Source organism: Macaca fascicularis, chromosome 3 (assembly GCF_037993035.2).
Source record: "Macaca fascicularis isolate 582-1 chromosome 3, T2T-MFA8v1.1".
NCBI classification, from domain to species: Eukaryota; Metazoa; Chordata; class Mammalia; order Primates; family Cercopithecidae; genus Macaca; species Macaca fascicularis.
This window is the reverse complement of record NC_088377.1, coordinates 322,748-342,960: the sequence shown is the minus strand read 5'-3', so window position 1 is coordinate 342,960 and position 20,213 is coordinate 322,748. Positions and strand designations below refer to the sequence as shown.

Here is a 20,213-nt window from a genome sequence, read left to right as displayed (position 1 = left end):
GTGACAATGTGTCAGGCTTTCCGTGTCATGATGACCTTGACATTACTGAGGAGGATTGGTCAGGAATTTTGTAGAATGTCCCCCATTGTCACTGCATGTTCTCAAGGTGAACTGTCACCTTTGATGTTCACTTGGATCATTTGGCAGAGCTACTGTTTGTCAGGTTTCTCCACTGTGAAGTTATTTTTCCTCCTTGCCCATACTGCATGTGTTCTTTTGGAGCAAGTCACTGTGCAGAGCCCACACTTACGGAGTGAGGAGTTGGCTCCACATTATTGATGGCTGAGTGTCTACATCAATTACTTGGAATTCTTTTGCAAAGGAGATTTCTATGCAACTCTGTTTTCTTATTCACCTGTGTATACAAATACAGACACCTAGATAATTACTTTCAGCTTTAGTTATTATTCAACACTACAATTCATTCCTGTGTTGGCCATCAGTAGCTGTTTTTATTGGCTATTATTTTTCTTTGATATATTTTAATTTTTTTTAGTACTTACTTTCTGATACTTCAAGATTATCCCGACTCCTATATTTACTGTCCCAGTTCTAGTATCAGACATTTCTCCAAAGAGCCTGATTCCTTTCAGAATGGTAGGAAAACTTACATCTGGCTGCTGAATGAGCACATTGTTGAATAGCACTAGTTCCTCATTAGCAATGCTAGGAAGTATATGTGTGTGTGTAACCTACCTATACACACCTAATCATAAAGTTTTCTATGTAGAACTGTGTGTATCTATATTAAACTAAACATAAGTTTACGTTCATGTCTCCACCTCTGATCTACTATCACATGAATCATTCTAGCCTTCTCCCGTTGCTAATTTGTAACCTCCCACTTCAACAGTGAGAAACCTGGTTCCTACCATCTGTGACTTATGTAAGTCATTGCTTTATTCCAGATACAGATACTGTGGTTTTACAATTGTTCACAATTGCTTCTGTTGGAAAGAACTTTATAAAATGGAATCCAGTGATGAAGTATAGTTCATTTGCCTTCAGCATACGGATTCTATTCATTTTCAAAGTGACTTAGGTCAACACCATTTTCCCTACACCTTCAGTGAGTTTTTTCCTACATTTGTGTCTTAGTCTGTTTTGTGCTTCTGTAACAGAATACCTGAGGCTGGGTAATTTATAAGTAAAAAAGGTCCTTTTGGCTCACAATATTGGTGGCTGGAATGTCTGAGATTGGGCAGTTGCATCTGGTGGAGTCTCAGTCTTTTTCACCTCGTGGTGGAAAGTGGAAGGGCTAGTGCCTCCCAATCCATAGGTATTCAGCGTCTGTTATAAGCCACACATTGTAGCAAGGAATGAACATAAGGGGAATTTGGCCCATATTGTCCAATTGCTTGCTTTAAGTCTTTTAATATTTTAAAAGGAAATGGCTCCCAGCACGCTTGAGTAAGTTCTCTGGCCTCCTCAGCTGGTGAAATAATTACCAGAAACTGCCAAGCATTCAAATCCCCCATTTCTTGTGCCTGGCGAATGGATGCCTGGATTGTCCCTGTGCCATATTTGTATTTGGACCCGCTCGCAGCACTCCTCTACCATAACTAACAGGTGGGCAAGCCTGGATCATTCTCTCATCCTAATTGGCTGTTGGACAAGCCTGAAGCTTCCCTTCGCCATAGTTACTGGCGGGGCCTGCAACAATAGGAGCGGCAAGGCGCGGGTCTCAGGCTCCCCTTCCAAGTATTCACGAGGCTGGCCTGGGGGTGGCCATTCCAGACCTTCCCCTAAAGGCGCAGTAGGTGGCAGTTTCTTTTATAAGTCTTTGGAGATTAGCATACATACCTTCCCGTTTCTCGCCCTTTTTTAAAGGAGACTGTCATGGTTCACTTAGCTGATAATTAGACTCCTGATTATTCAACTTTCCTATGTCATCCTGAAAATCCTCCTTCTCCTCCTCAGTGTGGAAGGGCTCCAGGGCTGTTTTAATTGCAGACCACACAGACCAAGCAGAGACGGGAATATCGCGGCCCTCTTGTTGTGCTCGTTTTAAGTCTGATCCGGCCTTGTCCCAATCTTCTACATTCATGGTTCCATATTCCGGGAACCAAGGAGAATACTTGTCTACCAGATGGAACAAAGATGTGAGATTTTGGGTACTGACAATTACCCCTCCGTGGCGCAGTAACTGCTGCACAAGGCTTAAGTAATTAGCGAACTTGCTCTCAGCTCGACCCACATTTTCCCAAGGTTTCCCTGGAATTCCCCGAGCGCCCTCCTTACCCTAGAGCTTGAAGTGAAAACCTACTCGGGAGTCCTTTGTCGGTCGTCCTCAACTTTCCACGCTCTGGTGTTCCTTCACTGTATTATTTGTAGAGATTACGGGGAGCCCTGCGTTGGGCACCAGAGACAGCGTGGGCAACCGAGGAAGACCCCCGTTTCTACCAAAAAAAAAAAAAAAAAAAAAAAATTAGCGAGGTGTGGTGTCGCTCGCCTGTAATCTCAGCTACTCCATGAGAAGTCAGACAAAACCTGCCACCAGAGACTGATTTTCTTCTAAAATGCTTTCTCCAAAATATTTTTAAAACAAAAGGGGAAAATTGGAAAGGAAAATATTTTGGGCCCCGCAAATCACTAAGATAAAGGGAAAAATCAATCTGGGAACTGCTTAGGGCAAACCTGCCTCCCATTCTATTCAAAGTCATCCGCTGCTCGCTGAGAAGAATGCATATCTTATTGCCTCCTTTGGAAAGGCTCATGAGAAACTCAGAAGAATGCAACCCTTCCTTTCTCACCTACCTGTGACCTGGAAGCCCCCTCCTGGCTTCGAGTTGACCCACTTTTGCTTCAGGTTGTACCGGATCGAACCAGTGTTCATCTTACATATGTTGATTGATGTCTCCTGTCTCCCTAAAATGTGTAAAACCGTCAGATACAGTCAGTTTCTCTTCCGAGGTTCGGCATGTTAACGTTCTTGTGTTTTGTTCTCGAACTCAACTTTCTTGTTCTCCATGCCTCCTTGCCCTTAGTTACTGTAAACAACCTTCCCCCCGTCAGTTCTGATCAATCAGTCACATCTGTTCCCTTGGTTACCTGCTCTGCACCCATTTCTCCCTTCCAAACCACACGTCCCACCATTGTAACTCACGACTCCCTTCCCCCTTCCTTATTTGGGAAAGTATTCACAAATAGCCAACGGGGTCAGTTTAGATCTTGAGGTCTGGCCCCAGCCCATGCCAGAGGTAGGGATTGCATTAGGAATAAAAACCCCTGCTTTCCTTTGTTCCGTGTGCTCTTGCGATTGTGATTGATGCGAGCAGCACGCTTCCGCAGAGGTAAATTGCGTTGCTGAGAAAACTTTTGCTTAAGTGCTGGTTTCACTTTGCGTCACCGAGCATTTATCTCCAACAAAACTAAGCTGTGCTCTGACCACCTTGGGCAACTGTCATCAGGACTTCCTGAGGCTGTGTCATGCACAAGCATCCCCAACCTTGGCAAAATAAACTTTCTAAATACTCTTTTCCCCAAATGCTCAGGGAGACTGATTTGAATAATCATAAAACTCCGAGGCTGCACTCCAGCCTGGGCGACAGAGCAAGACTCTGTTTCAGAAATAATAAAATAAAATGAAATGAAATGAAATAAAATAAAATAAAAATCAAATCTCTGGTCTCCCGCACAGCCGACTCTGCGTGAATTACTCCTTCTCTATTGCTATTCCCCCCGTCTTGAGAAATCGGCTCTGTCTAGGTAGCGGGCAAGGTGAACCCACTGGGCAGTTACAGAATTGCCATTATATTGCTTGCAATTTTATATCTATATTATGCACAAATAGCTATAATCTTGTATACAAGGTTAAATGCGAATGTGCTCCTTGCATGGTCAGATCCCAGCGCAGGAAGGACGCACCCCCTATAAACCGCTAGGCCAAAACGGTCATTCTGGCCTCATCCAGCCTCACGTGAGATCGCAATCTCCTGTCACTCAGGGCCTGAGGGGGCGGGGCCTGAAGCCCCAGACAATCAGGGACGCTGGAGTGGGGGCCCGTCAATCAGGCGCACCGCCGGAAAGGAGAGGGCGGCTTCCGGGATCTGGCTGGCGGGCGCTTTGTCTCGCCTTCGCCACCGTAGGCTCTTCCTGTGAGTCTCCGCTGCTACCTCCTGGCTCTGGGAGGCCCGGTGGCTCTGCAGCAGCCTCGGCCACCCTGTGACCTGCGGGTGTTGGGACATCCCTAGGTGACGCCGGGACACCCGGGAAGCCGAGGAACCGTGGGTGGACTGCGCCTGGCTTCCGGAAGTGGGGAAGAGGGCTGGGTGAAACCTGCTGGAACCAGCCATGGGCTGCGGAACCTGCGGATCGAGTCGCCGGGCGCAGCCGGGCCTCAGTCACCTTCTGCGCAGGGCTGGGCGGCGCGGGCAGCGGGACCCCTGCGTCCTGTCTGTACCTGCGGGCGCCACTTCCGCCGGCCGGAGCCCTCTCGGGAACCCCGCGCCTCCCCAACCCAGGTAGTGCGGTGAGCACGGGAGGGTGATCCGGGAGAGCCCCGACTCCGTGTGCGGGGTTCCAGCGTGGGAGAAGCTGTGGTTCATGGAGCTTCCGGTCCCACCTTTCTCCCCCTAAAATTAACCTGAGGCTTTGTTAAAACGTTAAACGGCGTGTTTGAGCAAACGCGATTCATAAACGGGTACGGCAGTCATGGTTTGTGGTGTGGGGTTCACGGGAGGGGCGTAAATGAGAGGCTTTGATAAGGTGAATGAGGAAGCAAACCATACATATATATACACACACATATATATACATATATATACACATATACCCACATATATATATATTTTTTTTTCTTTTTTCTTTTTTTTTGAGACGGAGTCTCACCCTGTCGCTAGGCTGGAGTGCAATGATGCAGTCTCAGCTCACTGCAACCTCTGACTCCCGGGTTCAAGCGATTCTCCTGCCTCAGCCTCCCAAGTAGCTGGGCTTATAGGCGCCACCACCACGTCCAGCTAATTTTTGTATGTTTAGTAGAGACAGGGTTTCGCCATGTTGGCTAGGTTGGTTTCGAACTCCTGACCTTAATTGATCACCCTCCTCGGCCTCCTAAAGCGCCGGGATTACAGGCGTGAGGCACCTTGGCCAAAATATTTTTCTGTTTCCAAACATTTTACATGAGAGGAAAGCGGAGAATAAATCATCTGACACTCTAAAAAAAAATCTTTGTACCTCTCTTCTTTTCATCTTTCCTAAGTGTACATATTACCAAAATGTCTTTAGGTTGAGGTCCCCCCGTGAAAACTTTACAGGGTGTTGTGTTCTTAGCCACTCTCCTGTCTTTTCCTAGTCCTGGCATTTTAGAACTGTCTGGGGGATGACCCAGGATACCCACAGTGGCCATGTCTATTGGAGGGTCTAGTGAGTATCAGCCCCGGGGTCATCTCATCCCCAAGGACAGCCTGAGGTAGGGGGTAGAGTCTCTCAGGGGAGCAGCTGGATGCTCTTGGCCTTAGAGGAATCTCCTGGTATAGTTTCATCTAAAATGGTGACCCCTTAGGGTCATTAAAATTTTAGGACATTAAAATTAATGGACAATACAATGTAATGTCATGAAAGTTAGGTCATTAAAATTATTCCTCCGGCCCGAGTTTTTATTCCTCGAAGACACATTGATGGTTTGCCAATTGGATGCTGATATTGAGAGGAAAAGACAGAAATGATTTCTGCTCTCTAGCTTGTCTCAGACCTGTGAAGAGAGAAAAACCATCCCAAAGGACAAGGAAAACCCACCCCAGAGAGGATGTGCAAGCACCTGAATATTAAAATGCACTTAAGGCACACAGGAGGACAAAGAGCAGTGCCAGTGCCTCGTAGGTGGTCATTGAGTACTTTACTGAACAGGATGGGTGTCCTAAGGGATAGAATGGCCTGCCGTGACACTTAGAAAGGTCTGCGTTGGAGTCAGCACTGCCTCTCCCTGAGTTTGTTACCTTGAAAAGGCTTGTCCGCTTATTTGAGTTTCAGGTTTTCACTGACTGTAAGATACATTTTGTCAGTACAGCTTGAAAGATAAAAATACTATTTCCAAAGAGGCAAGGTAAAATGATGTATTTCATTTGCTAAAAATTCGTATTTATTTCTTCCCCAGAGTGAGTGTAGTAAGTTTTAAAGTTCTGTTCTTTTTAAGGGTAATTTCAAATGGAATTGTAGGACTTAGCTTTGTAAATGCTACTGGTGAAATAAAATGTGTTAGATAAATTGATGATTTATAAAGATTCACCAAAATGTCAGTTCCCCTCTTGTAGCTTGGTGAAGAATTTATGACAGTGGACACATGTGTATCCTCTTATCTGGGTGTCTGAGTGTTGTTTTTTGTTTTTTTGGAGATGCTGTCTTGCTCTGTAGCCCGGCTAGAGTGCAGTGGCGCCATCTCTGCTTACTGCAACCTCCGCCTCCCGAGTTCAAGTGATTCTCCTGTGTCAGCCTCCCGAGGAACTGGGATTATAGGCACCCACCACCACACCCAGCTAATTTTCATATTTTTAGTAAACACAGGGTTTTAGGCCTGGCACGGTGGCTTATGCCTGTAATCCCAGCCCTTTGGGAGGCCAAGGTGGTCGGATCACGAGGTCAGGAGTTCCAGAGCAGCCTGGCCAACATGATGAAACCCTGTCTCTACTAAAAATACGAAAAAATTAGCCAGGCGTGGTGGCAGGCACCTGTAATCCCAGCTACTCGGGAGGCTGAGGCAAGAGAATTGCTTGAACCCAGGAGGTGGAGGTTGCAGTGAGCCAAGATCTTGCCACTGCACCCCAGCCCAAGGGACAATGTGAGACTCCATCTCAAAAACAAATAAACAAACAAACAAACAACAAAAAGACGGGATTTTTGCCATGTTGGCCAGGCTGGTCTCAACCTCCTGACCTCAGGTGATCCCCTGCTTCAGCCTCCCAAGGTGCTGGGATTACAGGCGTGAGCCACGACGCCTGGCCCACTCTATTTTCTTTTTATTCCCTAAATTTTAATATGTTTGAGTTTGTCTGTTCCTTTATCACTTTTTTCTTACATAAAAAAATTCTGCCTAATCGTTCATTAAAAAAAAATCTTCCTGTGACTTCTGAAAGTATTCTGGTTTTATCTTTTGTATTTGAATATATAATAAGATGATTATTGTTCATGGAATAGAGAAGAATGCAATACATTTTCCCAAGTAGATGCCAGCCTGGTTTGCCTCATATTTTAAAGTGCATGTAATTTCTTTGTCTATTCTATAGTGCCTACTCTATCATTCCTCAACTTTCTATATAGATGCTGGGTCATTAAGACTTTTTTTTTCCTTTGGTCTGCTTGCTCATCTCTTTGCTAACACTGTGCTGTCCTGAATATTTTTGTTTGAAAATCTTAGAAGTATGTAGACAAGCCATCATTCTTTTTTTAGATGACTAAAAATGATTAGACATTGGTCATTTTTACTGCATATGAAAGAGTAGATTTTCTTGCCTAAAACCACCTGATTTGGGAATTTATGTGGTTTCATAGGAATAGCATCTGGAGGTGGTGATATTAATGTCATTTTAAAAAGCATGTGTCCTATTTCCTCTTATTCCTTTCCGCCTTGATATTGTGCAATAGAAATTTGAAAAATTGTTGTATTAGTATTGTTAAATATCAATTATTGGTTTTATTTACTACTCAATTAAATTTAATAAGCCTATTCTCTCTTGGTGTAATCACGTGGAATGGGTTCACTTCCACAGTTAACAAGTGACAGCACATGTAAAATATTGTCTACCAGGGAAATTAATGGAACACTAGTGTTCAGACTGTGTTTTTGTGTCTGGTTCCCTAAGTACCACTGCAGTGACACAAAATAATAGACTTTCAGCAGAAGAAGTTTTGGAAAATATACTGCATAAGCCATTTAGATGCAGTGAGTCATTCTTATTACTTGGGTTGGTGGAATCCCTTTCAAAATGTAAGTTCCTAATACAAACAAAGATTGAACTTTGCGAGCAGGTATTTTTAAGAATAAGTAGTCTCAGGACTGATAATATTAACGCACTTATGCACATCAGGTAGGACTTTAGTATTACAGATACTAGAAATGTACAAAGTGAAGTTAAAAGGTAACTCCTAGCAGCATATCGTAATCTCACTCCCTGGATTCTCTAATGAGATGGGTGTTTCTACTTTGCTGTTGCCTTTTTGAATAATTCAATTCTAGCATTAGTACTGCTGTGTGGGAGGGAGTATGTGTGAACAGAGTAAGAGTTGTGACAATCAAGTCATAGAATAAATGCTTGGAAATTTTAGAATCATGTAAACAGCTTATGAATTGAGTATACATTCCCAGTGCTCTCAGTCTCACTCATCCTTCTATCCACATGTGTGGAATGTTTTAGGACTCCATGGCTTTTGAGGATGTGGCTGTGAACTTTACCCAGCAGGAATGGGCTTTGCTAGATTCTTCTCAGAAGAATCTCTCCAGAGAAGTGATGCAGGAAACCTGCAGGAACCTGGCTTCTGTAGGTGAGAATGACAACACATTTCACTTAATTACAGAAGTATTTCCCTATCATCAGTGCTATTTGTGATTTGGAATGGGGCAAGGGAATGATTTGGTGAATAAATCAGGCATGGGCACTGTGTACAATGAACATGAAATCTAGTAATGTTTCTATAGTTTGAAATAATTCATGATAATTTTGTGCATCTGCATTTTAGGAAAAAACGGAAAGACCAGAATATTGAAGATCACTTCAAAAAACGGGAAAGATACAAGATAATTTGCACCGAGAAGAGGAAATAAAGTCCTCTGAAGGAATCTTAGCATGTCATGAATTTAAAAACAAGCAATCAAAGCAAATAAGAGTCACTTGAAATTCATTTCCTTTTAGAAAAATTTCACCCAAAATGTAACATACATCAGTGTAGCAGTCAGTGTTTGGAAAACAGTTTACTTGAAAATAGTACTACAAAATTGTGTATATGAATGTTACTATTTTGGTCATAGCCATGCAGGTGGTAGCTGTGTTTTCAGTAGTAGCCCATTTACTTTCAAATAATTCAGTCATGGCACAAAAACAAAAACAAAACAAAACAAAAATGCATTTTCCCTAGTATTGGTAGCAGTGTAAGTCAAAGACCTATGAATGAGTAGAAAGTTATTAAACCAACCAATAGTAATGTGCTTGTCATTTTTTTTTTTACAGAAATCATATGGTACAGAGACTGTGTGAAAGCAAAGAAGGTAGTCAGTATGGACAAGTTGTCAGCCACATTCCAAATCTTGATCTGAATGAGAACATTTCTACTGGATTAAAACAATGTGAATGCAGTATTTGTGGAAAAGTCTTTGTACATCATTCCCTCCTTAATAGGCACATCCCAGCTCACTCAGGATACAAACCATATGGAGAGAAGCAATATAAATGTGAACAGTGAGGGAAACTCTTTGTTTCTGTTCCAGGTGTTAGAAGACACAAGATAACGCACAGTGGAAATCCAGCTTATAAATGTACGATATGTGGGAAAGCTTTTCATTTTCTCAATTCAGTTGAAAGACATCAGAGAACTCACACAGGAGAAAAACCCTATAAATGTAAACAATGTGGTAAAGCATTCACTGTTTCTGGTTCTTGTCTAATACATGGATGAACTCACACTGGAGAGAAACCCTACGAATGTAAGGAATGTGGGAAAACACTCAGATTTTCTTGTTTTAAGATGCATGAAAGGACTCACACTGGAGAGAGATGTACCAAATGTGATAAAGCCTTCAGTTGTTCCACTTCCCTTCATGACCATGGAAGCATTCATACTGGAGAGAGACCCTATGAATGTAAACAATGTGGCAAAGCCTTTAGTCGTTTGAGTTCCCTTTGTAACCATAGAAGTACTCATACTGGAGAGAAACCCTATGAATGTAAACAATGTGACCAAGCCTTCAGTCGCCTCAGTTCCCTTCACCTCCACGAAAGAATTCATACTGGAGAAAAACCCTATGAATGTAAGAGATGCGGTAAAGCCTACACTCGTTCCAGTTACCTTATGCGCCACTAAAGAAGTCATGATATAGAGGTTGGGTGTAGTGCCTCAGCCTATAATCCCAGCACTTTGGGAGGCCAAGGTGTGTGTATTGCTTGAGCCCAGGAGTTCATAACCAGCCTGGATTAAAACAATGTGAAACAACCTGGGCATCGTGATGAAACCCTGTCTGTACAAAAAATAAAATAAAGCCGGGACCGGTGGCTCACGCCAGCTACTCGGGAGGCTGAGGCAGGAGAATGGCGTGAACCTGGGAGGCGGAGCTTGCAGTGAGCTGAGATCGCACCACTGCGCTCCAGCTTGGGCGACAGAAGCAGACTCCGTCTCAAAACAAAAACAAAGAAAATAATTAGCTGGGCATGGTGGCACATTTCAGTTGTCTTAGTTCTTTTTCAAGGACATAAAAGGCCACAGGGGCTTGGGGGGAAGCCCTGTGCATGCGGATCACGAGGTCAGGAGATCGAGACCATCCTGGCCAACATGGTGAAACCTCGTCTCTACTAAAAATACAAAAATAGCTGGGTGTGGTAGCATAGGCTTGTAATCCCAGCTACTCAGGAGGCTGAGGCAGGAGAATCACTTGAACCCAGGAGGCGGAGGTTGCAGGGAGCTGACATTGTGTCACTGCACTCCAGCCTGGTGACAGAGTGAGACTCCATCTCAAAAATAAATAAATAAATAAATAAAGCCCCTTGAATGTAAGAAATGTGGTAAAACATTTACTCTTTCCCATTCCCTCATAAACATGAAAGAGCTCACACTGCAGAGAAACCTTAAGAATGTAGGAAATGTGGTCAAGCCTTCAGATTTTCCTGAAGATTTGGGAGGGCTCAGAGTGGAGAAAAGGTTTTGAATTTAAATTTATGGTAAGGCCTTTGGTTGTATTAGTTCCATTTGAAGACATCAGCTCATTCCTGAGAAAAACCCTATGAACAGAATGTTTGAGTGTTTCATTTCTCTCATACCCACTCAAGGACATATGTAAATGCACGCTGTAGCTGGCTGGACCTTGTAAATACAAGAACGTACACAGGATTAAAACTCTAATAGTTTAGAAACTGCAAGAATATTTTCAGTTTTAACATTTACTTGAAAAGCCGTGTGAAAACTCCCACGGGAAAGAAGTTCTATAAGTGAAGCTTTTCTAATTTGGAAAGCCTGATGCAAATTAATTATCGTGCAGTGCTTGAAAAAAAATCTATGAAATGTTACACAAGTTACAAGTATATTGTTTTTATCAGTGGCCCATTCTTAAAGAGTCTTGAGTATGCATTTCACCTTGTGTTGCAGGGAAACCTTGAGGTGAGAGTTCTGTAAATGTTCTTTAAGCAGTAGTACTTGAATTTCATAGATAATGATATTTTCTTAAGTCTGTTGGTAGAATTTTTGTCTATTCATTTGATAATGTGCTGGATTCATGGTTGAATTTGGATGTTTTTCTAATATGTAGGTAAGTTTAATTTTTTTTATTTCATTATTATTTCTTTTTGAGATGGAGTCTCACTCTGTTGCCCAGGCTAGAGTGCAGTGGTTCAATCTCGGCTCACTGCAACCTCCGCCCCCTGGGTTTAAGCGATTCTCCTGCCTCAGCCTTCCGAGTAGCTGGGACTACAGGTGAACGCCACTACATCCAGCTAATTCTTTGTATTTTTAGTAGAGACAGGGTTTCATCATGTTGGCTAGGCTGGTCTTGAACTCCTGACCTCATGATTTGCCCGCCTCAGCCTCCCAAAGTGCTGGGATTACAGGCATGAGCCACTGCGCCCGGTCAGGTAAGTTTCAATTGTATGTATTGTCCTGTGATTAATGGACCAGTGAATAATTATTGTGAATTCTTGGGATTGTCTTACTAGCCTCATTTGGCAAATTTTTATTATCCCTTGTCCATTATACACATCCCACCTATTTTTGTTAAATGAAAAACTACTCTTGATATAAAGATATTTATTTTTAGCTAATAATGAGTTGGTATTAATTCCTAAGTACATACAGTTTACCCAGGAGATGGAGCTTGCAGTGCACTGAGATCACACCACTGCACTCCAGCAAGGGTGACAGAGCGAGATTCTGTGTCAAAAAAAAAAAAAAAAAGGAATATCCTCACTTTTTAAATGCTATACCACTCTCTACGCTCAAGTTAATCCCTGTTTGGGCCTGTGGGAGCTTACACCATCCTCCTGTATGTAATTAATAACTGATATCTGGCTTATCTGTTTAGTAATAGATGTTATGTGTTTAACGGTGTCAGTAAACGTAGGGTGCTAATTCCTTCCTCACCAGTGGGGTGCATGAGACGCTATTGAAACAATTGGCAACACGAATGGAATGGATCAGCCCTCATGAAGGACACCAGCTCAACTTGACCTACCTGCTGTGGGCTGACTGTTCCGTAACACATCAGCAGTCACCTGGGTCAGAACCGTGAGCTGACGATGGGCGTTCCCTTTGGTCTGCACAGTGTTTTGTGGTCTTCAGGTGTTGTCATCTTCTTCCACACTAAAATGCTCTCATCTCCTAGACATCAATGTTTAACTGCACCCCAGCATGACCTTTGGCCTGTGCTTAGCAGGCAGTTTTGAGGCCCTGGCTTATGAATGCACAAAAGCACAGGACGTAAGCCAACACTTAAGTCCTAATTAGCAAGAATCAGGCTGTATGTCTGTAGTCCCTGCATCTGCTCTGGTCACCATCTCTGTGTGCTTAGGGCAGCCATGTGAACATTATTAATTATTTTACACTCCAAGACAATAGTTATTATGTAAGCAGAAGTAGTGGCCTTGTTTGTTTCTTGTGCTGCTGCTCCCCTTGCTGCTGTACCATACACCCTCCTGATGAGGTGTACATCTATGGTGCCTCATGGTTCAGGCACTGCTGAGTAAAGAAAATGGGAAGAACTAGTTTGATATTAGCCCCTACCGAAGCATATGAAGAAGCGTCTCAGCTGCTTTCATTGAAAAATTCCTGGCCAGTGTGTGGGCTTTTCTTATAACTGCTGCTTATCAGCATGTCAAAAGTCTCATCTTTGGACTGCAAGTCTTGACGGCCTTAGTTATAGTGGCCTTACTGTATGTGGAGCTAACCCCAGGAAGATGGAGTGACACTCTCTGGAGGATTAGGTGGTCTCCTCCAATGTGGGTTGATGGGCTTCTGAACTCTTTCCTTTAACCATGCAGAGAGTCTACACTGCCAGTGATCATGTGCCACAACTCTATAGATGTAGAAATTCAAAATATTCTGAAATAGTTTCCATTGAAAGGAAATAGAAAAGCGGTCTGGTGCCACGCTCCGGTTAAGAGAACTAGTAGATGGCTCACAAGAACACTCTGTCGCTACTGTCTGTGCCTCTGTCACAGCAAATATCCTCATCCTTCAGTTTTAAGGGTGCAGGGCCATTTTCCTCCCTTTCTTACTGGTAGTTCTCAAGATTACTGTATGACATGCTGGGAAGGCAATATCCTGATAATCAAGTGACATTGGTCAGAACAGCCCAGGCTCTGTTATAGTCCCTGCTCGAAACAGAATGGCCTTTAACCCTTGTGTCCAGCAAACCACATCCTGGGAGAAAACTCAATGTGGGCTTCTTTCTGGGGTCCCTCAGTTGTAGTGCAAGTGAAGCACTTATAGTCAAAACTCTATCCATCTGCTCTGGGTAGCCTTCCTGATCTTGTGGTAGTGGTTCATATTGAATCCTAGACTTCTGTTGTCTTTTGTTTGCTATTTGTAAGTAATAAATTCACTTCATGGAATTTATCTATGAATGTATTTGGCCTCATTGTACTCAGAAAAGTTGGTAGCCATTGCACAGTGAACCCGCTTCATAACTGGTGAAAACACCTATGGCCCCCTTGTGCCACAGCAAGGAGGTTCATTCAGCCAAACATAAACTTCATGTTTATAAAACCCTATAGCACAATTATTACCATGTGGGAGGCCTTTAACAATGGTGATGCTGATTTGAAAAACTCTGAAGGAAGAAATTTACCCAAATGGGTTGGGTACATGGGAGTTCCTCCTAATTCCAAGAAACCCTTACTCCCCTCCACCTAAAAAGAGTGGAGAGGCCGGGTGCGGTGGCTAAGGCCTGTAATCCGAGCACTTTAGGAGGCCGAGGTGGGCAGATCACAAGGTCAGGGGTTCAAGACCAGCCTGACTAACATGGGGAAGCCCTATCTCTACTAAAAATACAAAAATTAGCTGGGCGTGGTGGCAGGCACCTGTAATCCCAGCTACTCAGGAGGCTGAGGCAGGAGAATCGCTTGAACCTGGGAGGCGGAGGTTACAGTGAGTCGAGACAATGCCACTGCACTCTAGCCTAGGTGGCAGGGCAAGACTCCGTCTCGGGGGAAAAAAAAAAGTGGATAGGAACTGAAACAGGTTTAAAATTTCAACTAACTGGAAATGCAAGTTTACAAAAATAATATTTAAAATAAAAGGTTAAATGAGTGCTCATTGAATTTTATGCCTCCACAAAATAGGTTGTGAGTTAACTTCCACATTTATTGAAAGCCACCAAAGTTGGGAAGCCTCCGTGTCTGAAATTCACAGGTGGCTCAAATAAGAATTATACCTGGGGATACCCCAAAGTTTAAATATGGTATCCCCTATGATATTATAAGGAATTACTGTACATAAATCAGGTTGTCTTCCTTTAACTCTGAAAATCATATTCTTGCCTAAATTCTCCATAACTTATTGCTCCGCAGTATCCTATAGTGGACATGGCTTTTCTGACCAATGAGCACTAAAATTAAGTGTGTGAGACTCACCTATGTTCTTATCAAAATGGAAATCCCTGAATCCCACCAGTTAGAATAACATGACAGAATGTCAGATTTATGGAATATATAAGTTTTCTGTAAGGTTATTAGGTATTGATTCCATTTTATTAATAGATATCAATATATATAGATTACCTATTTCTCCTGTGTTTTAGTATTAATAGATTGTGTCTTTTAATTCATCCAGTTGGTCTAAGTTACCAAGTTTGTGGGTTATGGAGATTGTAATATTCTTTATGATTTTATCATCCATGGGCTCTCTAATATAAAGGCTTCTTTTAATTCTTAAAGTATTAGGTTGGTGCAAAAGTAATTATGGTTTTGGACCATGAATTTTAAATTTATATAACTAGGCTGCAACACATCTTTATTAATCAAAGTAGAACCCATTACAATGGGCTGGGCACAGTGGCTCACGCCTGTAATCCAGCACTTTGGGAGGCTAAGGCAGGCGGATCAGGAGGTCAGGAGTTTGAGACCAGCCTGACCAACATGGTGAAATCCCGTCTCTACTAAAAAGACAAAAAGTAGCCGGGAGTGGTGGCATGTGTCTGTAATCCCAGCTACTCAAGAGGCTGAGGCAGGAGAATCTCTTGAACCCAGGAGGCAGAGGTTGCGGTGAGCCGAGATTGCACCTTTGCACTCTGGCCTGGGTGACAGAGTGAGACTCTGTCAAAAAAAAAAAAAAAGAAAAAGAAAAAGAAAAAGAAAAGAAACCATTACAATGAATACATTTTTGCCAATGAGAAATAAAGTTGTTTATTCTGTGCTTTCAGGGTTGGATGAACTCTTGAAAAGCATTTTCTACATCCTGCTGGTTGTGTACTTGTTTTCCCTGCAAAAAGTTGTCAAGATGCTTAAAGAAGTGGTAGTTGGTTGGCGGTAGTGGGAGTAGTATCATCATCTCTTCCTTTAGATGACAGGAACAATATCACAGGGTGGGTGTACACCCTGTGTGTTTTTGGAAGCAATGTCATTCTCTCTTCTTTTAGGTTTTAGGATTCATATCACAGGCGGGGTATACACCCCTTGTTATATTGGATGGAATCTCATTTTCTTTCAACCTGTATCTTTAGAACAATATCCCATGGCAGCTGTTCATCCCTTCAATATTGGTACTAACACCATCTTCTCCTTTCCTGGATATAAGAAACAGTATCACAGGAGGGGTGTACACCCCTTGCAATACTGGTAGTAATATCACCTCTCCCTGTGGTTATTAAGGACAAAATCCCAAGGTGGCTGTATGGTTCCTACTTTATTGGGAGTAGTATCATCCACTCACCCCCTGAATAAGAGGAACCATATCACTGAAGAAGTGTCCACCCACTTCGATATTGTCAGCCATGTCATCTTCTTCCCACCTGGATATTAGGAACGATATCCTAGGGTTGGAGGCTGTGTACACCCACTGCGATATCGAAAGTAAAATCACCCTCTTTCCCGCTGGATATTTGGAACTCTATCACAGGTGTGTGTGCACCTTCTGGGATATTGGGAGTACTATGAGCCTCCTCCCCGCTGCATATTAGGAACAATACACAGGGGGCAGGGTGGTTACAGCCCCTGTGATATTGAGAGCAATAGTCTTCTCTTTCCCCTGTACATTAGGGTCTACATCACAGGGGTCTGTACACCTTCTGTGATATTAGGATTAATGTTGTCCTCTCCCCTACTGAATGTCAAAAACAGTATCATAGAAGGGTGTACCCCCCCTGCGATATGGCCAGTAATATCATCGTCTCTACCTTTGGATACTAGGAACAACATAACAGAGGGTGTGTACACTCCCCTGCGATATTGGGCATTATCCCGGCCCGCGGGATAGTCGAAGCAGGCCCTGGAGGAGGGGGTGGGAATTTGGGGAACAAGAGATACGAGAAATGGAGACAAGACGGTGCTCTGATCAAGTCTCGTTTAATGGCGGTAATGCAGTGCCTTATATACACTTGGAGGGGAAGGGGTTGGGCCAAGGCGAAAATGATCTCATAGTGGAGGCGTGGCCAGATAGGTATTGATTTCTCTGGTCGAACGTCATGTTGCACCTGCGCTGTCAGGTAGTAATTTTCACGGGCGCGGGAAAAATGGGTGAAGAAGAAGCAGGAAGAGCGCCATCTTTTATGAGGTATTAATACAGGGAAAAAGGTAAATCTAGGGAGGAGGTAGAAGGTGGAAATGAATAGAGCTCAGGCGTTTTTAATCGTCAGTTATTATTCGCTATGGCCGGGGCGTGCAGCTCCGGACAGGGCATAATGTTATCCTCTCTTCCCCTGGATATTAGGACTGATATCCCTGGTGGTGGGAGGTGGAGTACATTAAGAACAATATCACTGGGTGGGTGTACACCCTGAGATACTGGGTGTAGTATCCTCCTCTCTTCCCTAGGATATTAAGAACAATATCACTGGAGGGGTGTACCTCTGCAGCCCCTGTGTTATTGAGAGCAATAGCATCTTCTCCCCCTCTCGATATAAGGAACAATATCCCAGGATGGGTGTACATCCCCTGCGATATTGGGCGTAATGTCTTCGTCTTCCAACGTGGATATTGAGTGTAGTGTCACAGGGGGGTGTACGCCTTCTTCGATATTGGGAGCAATATTACCCTCTCCCCTCAGGATTGTAGGCAAAATATCAAAGGAGTTTTACAACACATGTGATATGAGCAGTAATATCATCCTCTCCCCACCTAGATGTTAGGAACTGTATCACAGGCTACTGTACACTTCTTGCGATATTGGGAGTCATATCATCCTCTCCCATCATGGATATTAAGAACAATATTACAAAGGAGGTGTACACCCCCTGCCATATTGAGAGAAATATGTTGCTCTCCCTTTCAGGATATTAGGAACAATATCACAGGAGGTGTGTATAACCACTGCGATATTGGGAGTAATATCATCCTCTCTCCCTGAATATAAGAAACAATATCACAGGAGGATGTATACACCCTGTGATATTGGGAGTCACATCATTTTCTCTCCCTCTGGATATTCGGAACAATATCACAGTGGATATGTACACCCCCTGCGATATTGCCATGAGTATCATCGTCTCCCTCCCAGGATATAGAGAACAATATCACAAGGGGGTGTACATCCCCTGCAATACTGGGAGTAATATCTTCCTCTCCCCCGCTGGCTATTAGGAGCAATGTCACAGAAAGGGTGTACACTCCCTGCTCTATTGGGAGTGATATCTTCCTCTACTTCCCTGGATATTAGGAACAATGTCACTAGGGAGTGTACACCTCCTGCAATATTGGGAGTAATATCTTCCTCTCCCCTGCTGGCTATGAGGAGCAATGTCACAGAAGGGGTGTACACTCCCTGCTCTATTGGGAGTGATATCTTCCTCTACTTCCCTGGATATTAGGAACAATGTCACTAGGGAGTGTACACCTCCTGCAATATTGAGACTAATATCATCCTCTCGCCCCTGGATGTTAGGAACCATATTGCAGGGGTGGTGTACATCCCCTGCGAAATCGGAAGAAATATCATCCTCTCCACCTTTGGAACACTTTTTAACATAGCTTCGTATGTGGGGAGGACTCGAGTGATTAATGGAATGTTTCATCAGGTGCGGTTCTTCTGTTTCCCAGTTTTGACGCAACATTTGGTGAAATTTCCAGGGACTCCCGTCGTCAGCTTCACGGTTTCACTCTGTCACTTTCTAATGCAGTATTCTTTGGGAGTCTTTCAAATTAAGCGCCATCATTTAAAAATAAGTTTTATAATATGCAGTTTCAGGTGAATTCTTTACCTTCGTGTCTCAGGCAGTGGCTACCTACCTGTGAGTTGTCAGAAAGGTTCACACTGTTTTCCAGGGCGACCTTTGCATTTACTGGAACTATTAAGAGCTCGTTCCTGCTTCGGCGGCGATTGACACACAGTGCACGTGAGGCCGTGCGTGGTTTAGCGTCTTCTGCAGGCTTAGAGGTCACTTTCTGTTCTTCCCCAAGCCTGCTCTGCTGTGCTGAGTGTTCACTGCGGGCGACGGTCACACTGTCTGGCACAGGCCACCGATGCCACAGGGCAGACTCCACGTATCGGAGCCTGCAGAATGGCAGAGCCTGGCCTCGCCGCCCTTCAGGGGGAGCAAAAAGCGCAAGCCTGTGATCAGAGCTGTGCTAGCCCAGAAAGCCTCTGAACAGGTTTAATTTAGGAATCAGCTCCTACCAACTGCCCATGTTTAGGATGTGTTTGAGTTTTTGTGATTTTTCCTGCACTGAAGCTACTGGGCTGGCTCTGAGTCACTGTCATGGGACTTCAGGTTGCCCCCACGGGAAGCGGCGGGGGAGGAGGGCCGCACAGAGGCTTGCCGCCGTGATAATGAAGGGCTTGTTGCCTCTTGGGACAGTGAGTTCAAACTCTTTGTAATTGTCAGCGTAAATAGCGACCCGCTGAGGACATGGCTGTAATTCAGGGTGGCATGGTTGATTGTCATCCTTGATATCAGGTACCTGCCTCTAAAATGACGGTACCCGTAGTGCGGCTCCAGGAGGGCAGCTCCTGCCAAACACACGTGCTCCTGGGCCTGCGCCTGAAGCCACAGTCGTGCTGCCAGCCAGGCCTGCAGCTGTTGGTGCAGCGGGGTCTTCATGGCACTCAGCGCCTCCCTCGTTTGCTTGTGGGGCCCAGCCCTCCGTCCCTCCTGGTCCCCAATGCGGCTCCTCCCAGGGTTCTCCCAGCCCCGTGCACACCTCCATCTTCACAGCTTCCCTAGTTTTCTCGTGGGCGGCCCAGGTGGGCGCCTGGGCAGGGTTCGTGTGTTAGTCGAGTTCTCTCCAGCCTTCCCTGGCTAGTGGCTCAACAGGTCCCTTCAGATGAGTCAGCCAGCTGTGTGCCCGCATTTTCAGGATACTTGTCAGGGGCCTTCCTCAGAGCAAGACCGACGCTCACCTCCTCCACAGGACTTTGTAGCCCGCCCTGGAGAGACGCCAGCCACATCCAGATGGGCCGCCCAGGTCCCCGTGGGCTGGTGGGAGTGACTTCTGAGCCACTCGAGGCCCCATTTTATGTTCCTACACCCCACAAAGTCACTTAAAGTGCCATGTTCTGGTGCCGTGTGCCTCTTGAGTGTGGCACACAAGCCTAGACGGGGATCTGAGCGGGCCTGCCTTCCTCAGGCTGCGCTTGTGTTTTAGGGCCCGTGGAACACTCGTGGCTGTGATTCTAGCCACTGTCTCGGCTTCCCTAGACGGTTTCACCCACAGCCTGAGGGCCACATCGGCAGCCACCGAGGAGCCAGCAGACGTTGGTCTCACTCAGTCCATCTCGACTTTGGTGAGGGAGGAGACAGCAAAACTTCAGCTGGGAGCCCCAGGCCTTCTCTGCTTGGGGCCCTGGGACTGACATAGCACAGATCCTGCCATCCACGTGCTGGGGGCCCCGCTGTGCGGCTCCCTCCTCTGGTCAGGGGCCGCTCCCTTGGGCTG

General features: G+C 44.6%; 2 pseudogenes; both read left to right on the top strand.

Annotated features, from left to right (window-relative positions):
- Window positions 1-4,029: 4,029 nt before the first annotated feature.
- Window positions 4,030-10,137, top strand: LOC135969982 (uncharacterized; annotated as a pseudogene).
- A 9,112-nt stretch (window positions 10,138-19,249) lies between these two features.
- Window positions 19,250-19,854, top strand: LOC135969802 (uncharacterized; annotated as a pseudogene).
- Window positions 19,855-20,213: the final 359 nt, after the last annotated feature.